Genomic DNA, 7,399 nt, shown 5'->3' on the forward strand with positions numbered 1-7,399 from the left:
AGAGACAAAGTCTATGGATGTCGAAGAAGGAAAGAAGATGAAGATAAGATTTCATGCTGTGTTAGCAAAGGCTCAAGAAGAAGTTTGGTACTTGGAGAAGATTAAGAAGGTGATATCCATAAAAAGGGATGTTATTTTCGAAGGAAAGCTTCAGAATTTGAAATATGTTGTGACAAGAGCAAGTGGAAAGATACAAGAGTTCACTGTGGCGGACTTTCCATTGATGAACACTTACGATCTCATCAATGTTGCTCTGATTCTTAAAGACAAGTCCTTCTCTTTTCTCCAAGAAACAGAACCAGATGTTTTCAGTCTTGGGTGTAGGCACATAAAGATTTTCTTGGAGAATTATTTCGAATGCTTAGCTCAAACTGATGTCGAACTTGCTACTGTTAAAGGCATCGACATTACAGCACCAATGGCTCCTACGAAGAAGCAGGTTGAGTTGAAAAAGTATGAAGACGGAGAAATATGTTTAAAGTCGTTGGGGATAGTCTTCGCAGGAAAAGATGAATTTGGAAGAGCCAAGAGATTCTTGTTTCAAACCTCTGAAGTGGAAAGATATACAAATTCGCAATATACGAACTTAATTGTTCGTATGAATCATTGCAAGAAGAATTCAGAAGGAGACAAGAAGGAGATAAAGAAAGTTATCTCTTGGTACATGGAAATCCGAAGAGTGCTGATGTATGCTGTTCAACTACTAACTTCATGAAGACTTCGACCTTTATTCCAAAGGGGGAGATTGTTAGGGTATAAATGTTGTAATAAGTCGAAGTGTTAGTTGTATGGTTACGAAGGATCTCTAATCTTCGTAAGTAGAGTCTTCGGATGTAATGTTATATTTACTAAGGCATTTTAATGAATAGTCTGAATGTCTAGTCCTTAGTATTTTGTTATGCTTTTGTACTCCTATAAATAGGAGACTGTACTGAGTGAGTACTTAACTTTCACATATTCTTTACATAGAATTCCTTTGTACTCTGTAAAATCAAAAGCATAATATGAGCTGATCAACTATTATATTTACTCTCGTGTTCATCGTATTTCTTCTTTCTTAATTCTTACGTGAATTGATCTTTAAACTCGATTTCAAATCTCATCACCCGATGATTGAATCGTATGCAATTGTTTATGATCATTGAATGTGTTAGCATGATTAAGTGATATTTATTGTATGTGTATAGTGGGAGGGGCCCGATGTCAGGCGGGGCCTAAGAATAACAGATTTGTATACCGAGCGGGGACCGATGGAGGGCGGGGGCCCAGTATGTGATTTATTATGTATGGTATGAGATAGTTTGGAAAACTTGCTAAGCTTTGTGTTACCATTTTCAGGTACTTTTGGTTCCAAGGGGAAGAGCTCGGGTTGACTAAATTGCACACACCACATGGATTTCGCTTTTGAGATATCACTTTGATTGATATGATGTTTGATATACTTATTTTCATTTGGGTTGTATGTATAATGTTTTTGGAATACCGTTTTATTTAAATTAAAAATGAAAATTTTGGATCATATTTTTGGGACGTTACAAGTTGGTATCAGAGCCTTGGTTTGAAGGATTCGGGCACACTCTCAGGTGTGCCTGAACTCAAACTAAGGATTTGGTAAGATTTTTCAAAAAGAAATATATTTTTAAGAAAATGATATTTTCTAAAAGAATGAAGGGTGTAGTGCATGCAATCAACTGAGCTTAAGTAAGTTTTCCCAAACACTACAAGAAAATTTTGATTTAACTACGGAAAAATTCTGTAGCAAAATGATGTAATTCCGTAGCTAAACCTAAATAACTACGGAAGTTGCTACGGAATTTGTCAATGAGATTTCATAGTAAGATTTCTTGTAGCAAAATGTTTAACTACGGAATTATCGTTCCGTAGCAAATTTGCTATGGCCGTTGCTACGACGTCTATCCGTAGCATTTCAACTACGACACACTTCCATCACAATTCCGTAACAATGAATTCTGTAGCAAATTCCGTATCTATTTTGTTCCGTAGAAAATTCCGTAGCCATTTGGTCCATATTAAATTTCGTAGCTAATTGTTCCGTAGCAAATGCCGTAGCCATTTGGTCCGTAGCAAATTCCGTAGCCATTTGGTCCATAGCAAATTTCGTAGCTAATTGTTCCATAGCAAATTCCGTAACTAATTGTTCCGTAGCAAATTCCGTAGCTATTCGTTCCGTAACAAATTCCGTAGCCATTCATTATGTACCAAATTTTGTAACAACTTTTTTGTAGTCAATTCTATAACAATAGTTTCATACCATTTTTCTATAAAATTTGGTTATTTAACTTGACTTATTATATCAATTTACAAAAATACAATTAATATAAAACCAAAAATAACAAAGTATTTCTATAGAAACTAAAAGAAATATCCAATACATCAAAAGATACATATTTCAAAATCAAAAGTCGCTACAAATTTAATGTAAAACATTATTCGATACATAATATTCTATCATTGATTAATAAAAGTTTTGACCTGTTCACTCAATGTGTTAATGACATTCATTGCTTGTGCAAGTTGTTGTTCAAACTTTGCTTGAACATCCACATTTTTCTGCTGAAACTCTACATTCTTTTTCTGAGCATCCTCATATTTTTGCTGAACATCCTCATATTTTTGTTGAATATCCTCATATTGTTCGCGTTGTGTCTCAACTAACTTCTTCAAATTCTCAATCTCGACTTTTGTCTCGACATTATTATCCTCGTTATTCGCGATGCATTTCAGAAGATCCTTTACTAGAACGAATGCACTTTCCATATGATCCAAATCCATATAATCTCTTTTTTCAATCATGCCCCCCAACAACATCATAAAATAGTTTGTCCTCATCAATTTCGTCTCCTATTGCTTCCAACTGATCACATCGTTCCATAAAATCATCCTATAATTTTATAATTGTGTTGAGATAAAACTTATACAAAAAAAAATCAAAAAAAAAAATTTACATGAAATTATTATAAATAAAACTTACATGAATTTTTTAGCTTTGTCAACTAAAAAAGTCACTCCATCGTGATTCTTAGTGTGTGTATACACAAATAGTTCATGGTGTGCCGGATCATGTCCCCGAAGCTTCTTCTACATATATACAAAAAAAATCAATATTAAAGTAGATTGCTATTTTTACATTTAGGCTTAGATATTTAAAAATGAAAAAATAGCAACTTACTTTTAGGCATAACCCATTTAAAAATCAAATGGAACTAGATTGCTATGATACAAAAGTAAATGAAAGTAGATTGCTATTTTTTGCATTTAGGCTCAACTCTTTAAAAATGAAAAATAAAATAACATACTTTTTAGGATTAGTCCTCTTAAAAATCAAAATGGAACTAGAAAAACTATAACATACAACTAAATGAAAGTACATTGCTATTTTATGTATTTATGCTTAGTCCTTTAAAAATAAAAATGGAACTAGAATGCTATAATATAAAACTAAAAGAAAGTAGATTGCTATTTTATGCATTAGGATTAGTCCTTATAAAAATCAAAATAGAACTAAATAATGGTATTTCTAAATGAAAGTAGATTGCTATAATATAAAATTAAATGAGTACTTACTAAATCAGAAGCAATCTTGGAATGAGAAGCCGATCCATCGGTATGCGTAGAAAGGGCTTGTCCAACAGCTACACCTCTACGCTTATTTTTTTTTGTTTTGTTCTAATTTCTTCTTGAACTCTTCAGTATTCCATCTTGCAGTCTAGGATGTCCACACTTCTGATGTTATATTAACAGGTTTTTTTAGAGTCGACTTTTTCCATTTTGAGCTTATATTGTAGATATATTGTCTATATCTTTCCTTTGCCTTATTTTCCCAACAAGCCTGGACTAATGGAGTTTTTGCATCATCCCAATAGCACTTTTTCTACAATACAAAATATATAGATGAGTTTTTAAGTTAATGAATACCAATTGCATAAACAAGATACATACACGAAACTCGTCCCAATAAAGGAGTTTTGTCTCGTCGCTTGAAGGTGCCCAACTATACCCATTTAAATCAGCTCTTTCACCGAAGGATTCATAGATAACGGCAGAACATGGGCCCGAAGGAAATAACCTACAAAAGAAAAAATTAACAACATTGTAAAAATCATGAAGCTCAATGTTGATAAAAATGTAAGAATTTGAACTTACTCCTTATCTCACACTCCAATATATAGACCCCATTCAGTCCTGTAGATCCAAGTAAATACTCTTGATGTTGAACGCCAACATTTTCCTTAACCGATTCACTACAATTTGTTGTGGATGTAGGTACAGATGATGTAGTAGATGTAGGTACAGATGATTGGATAGATGTAGGTACAAATGATTAGGTAGATGATGTAGGTAAGAATGACTGATTGGATGATGGAGGTATGGATGATGCATGTGTTGATAATGTGGCACCCATAGTACCAACATGTGAAACAAATTCTGGGGTAGATACAGTACCAACAGATGATAATGTGGTATGAGATGATGATGACGACAATGCTGGTGTAGATAATGCTGGTGTAGATAATGGGACAAATATATTACCAACAGATTTTGCATCATTGGTACGTTTGTTTATGAAACGTACACTTGTATGCTTTCATTTTAATGTGTCTCTTAATAAGAATTGTGACATATTTTCTGAAATTTTAAAAACTTAGGAAGTTATAAATATGTTAGATCACAAATATTATAGAAATATCTTACTAAAAATTTAAGCATACTACTTTTTAAAGACATTCAAAATTTAAAAAAAATATTTCATACATAAAGACTATTTGAGTATGATCGATTACTGTTTTACCCTTCACCAACTTAGCACATTATAACATAGTTCAAAGGAATGTTAGGAAGGGAAAAAAGGGGTGTCGAGATAGTATACACAAAATGAGGCCATTACTCAAATCATTTTAAAAGTGTTAATACACAAAAAAGATATAGGACCAAAAATTCAAAATTATCTATAAAATATTTTGAATTTTATCTAAAATAAAGAAAGAAAAACAATAAAAACTAGAACCCTAATGGAATGATTTCTATGGTTGCACAAAAACTACAATTAAAATTACTACCAATCAATAGGTTTGTTGGTATAAAAGTGTATGCATGTTTGTTTGTTGGTAAAGAAAGACCTTTCCTGTAGTACTCCCAATCAATAGGTTCTGGCTTCTGCATTCTCCAACAAGAAAAATCATTAATTGATATATTATGAATGCTGATTATAAAGATATTTCATATACTTGAGATGCCAACAGTAGAATTTCAAGTCTCTAAATTAGACGACAACAGTAGAATAGAAGAAACAAGCATAGAAGAGTCAGGTAATTTTAAACCTAGAAAATTATATCAAATGGCAAATAAACTTCCACAGTTGAATGACATTGATTTAATTGGGTAGATGTTTGTTGCTATTTTTCTTTATAATCTTTTTTACAGGTATTTATATCCAAGAACTCAGGACATGGTGCTGCACAACTTTTTAAGTTGTTGCACATAAGCAATTACAATAAGGGAAGAACTTGTTTTGAGATGGAGTATGGGTTACTTGGAAAGGGTGATGTTTCAGAAATTAGAATTGCCCTAGGAAAGATCATCTTGAAGATGAAAACAAACAGTTTACTGAAGAATCTGATTCAAGATTATGGCTACTTAATGATGCCCATATGAAGCAGAAATGGAGCACTAGAAAGAAGCAAAATGTAGTAGTTACATAGGTAAAAAAATATTAAAGATGAAGAAGTTTTTACAGTGGAGAAGGCAGAAGAGATGAACACATATGAATCTAGAATCCAGAAACTTGAAAGCACAATTTACCCCTTTAGGAAACAGATTGTTTATATGAAACCCTTAAAACCTGTTAGTCTATTACGAATGCTTTTGTTCCACCAATTTACCAATTTTAGCACCATGAAGAGAAAGGAGATACAAAGAAAGTTTCATGATTCCCTGATTAACATGCTCTATACTCCACCTTCGCCACCACCTCCTGAGAACAAATATGATCGACAAACCCTCGATTTAGCCCGGGAAATTGCCAATTAAGATCATCATCGTATTAGTGGGTTTAACTTTTGATTTTATTTCGTTTATGTGAACACAAATTGAAGCTACGTTCTGAGAAATCTGTCTATACACTTGACACTCTGAATTTTCGAAAATTTTATAGATACAGATGAATTGGAGAGAGAAGCGGAAACGAACTTCTCAGCGTCAAGCGAGGAAGATGATGAATTAGGGTCTCAAAAGCTCACAAGAGCACAGAGGAAGAGACTTCGAACAAAGAAACTCAAAGAAGCTGCTTCCCACCGCAGACAGATTATCAGACTGGAATTGCCTCCTACAGTCGATGATCAAAATTGCATGATTTGTAGCTCTCTGTTCTTGTATCCTAATTTAACTCTCGATCAATCTTATATGTATATAGATATCATATAATCAAGCAAAATAAAAGGATAATCAAAGCGAAACAAATTCATAAAAAGGTGAAATTATCAGCTATTAAATATAGAAGAACGGAGAAGAATGTTACCTGGTAGGGAAGATCGAGAAAAATCTACTTATAGAGTGATGTCCGATCGATAATGGCGTTTTTTACCCTAGCAATTTTCCGAGATCGACAATTTTCAGATTTGGGATCGACATAGTTTTTGGAACAACGACACGATCGACTGTTTCCTGATTTGGGGAAGAAGTATATTTGGATCATGTGATTTGACCCATTTGCCCTTAATAAAATTACTTCTTTCTCAATTTTCTGCAGTTTGAACCTTCCAATTGAATACTTCTATAGGGGATGAGGGCGAGCTGCGTGTAAAGGAACTAGACGAACTTATAACTTCTGTAGGGGCAATTACAGAAAATCAACCATTGTTGGGGAAGGATGGGCTGCAGGAAGAAAGTAAAGAACAAACATGTATGAAATTTTGGTGTTTCATTTTTATTTATTACAGAAAAACATAATATAGAAAGCAAGAGAGATAATGTTTCTTACATTTCTCATCGTATTTTTATTTATAAGTTGTTATCTCTAATAACTTATTATCTATTTATGTTATAATAAGTTGATAGTAAAAATGTTAATTAATTATTCCTTAAAACCTTGTTTTTGCAGGCGAAGTGAACAACAATATTGATGCAACTCAAGCAGTGGCTGTGGATCTTTCTTTAAGCAATTTTTCCGAAATTTAAAGCAATTAATTAGTTAATGAAATAGGTAAGATGTGTTTTTTTCATCTTATGTTGAGGCAAACTGAGTTAAATACCTTCATTCATTGTTGATACATTTTAGCTTGATTATATGCATTTGAATCTATCTTGTTAGTTTTGGAACAATTGGTCTTCCATTTATTAAGATTTTGAGAGGGTTTTCTTATGTGATCTTATTCTTGTGATA

General features: G+C 32.8%; 1 long non-coding RNA gene across 3 annotated transcripts; it reads right to left on the minus strand.

Moving 5' to 3' along the window:
* Window positions 1-2,351: 2,351 nt before the first annotated feature.
* Window positions 2,352-6,940, minus strand: LOC145075017 (uncharacterized). 3 transcript variants are annotated; one of them, XR_013692252.1, is made up of 7 exons: window positions 6,536-6,931; window positions 5,139-5,175; window positions 4,165-4,647; window positions 3,961-4,087; window positions 3,586-3,892; window positions 2,993-3,099; window positions 2,352-2,902 (listed from the first exon to the last, which is right to left on the minus strand). It is a non-coding gene; the product is annotated as an uncharacterized LOC145075017 (long non-coding RNA). The 3 variants fall into 3 exon arrangements; XR_013692253.1 differs by having other exon boundaries at window positions 4,165-4,521; window positions 6,536-6,925; XR_013692250.1 differs by having other exon boundaries at window positions 4,165-5,175; window positions 6,536-6,940.
* Window positions 6,941-7,399: the final 459 nt, after the last annotated feature.

This window comes from Lactuca serriola, chromosome 9 (assembly GCF_051521515.1).
Source record: "Lactuca serriola cultivar US96UC23 chromosome 9, Lser_US96UC23_V15, whole genome shotgun sequence".
NCBI classification, from domain to species: domain Eukaryota; kingdom Viridiplantae; phylum Streptophyta; class Magnoliopsida; order Asterales; family Asteraceae; genus Lactuca; species Lactuca serriola.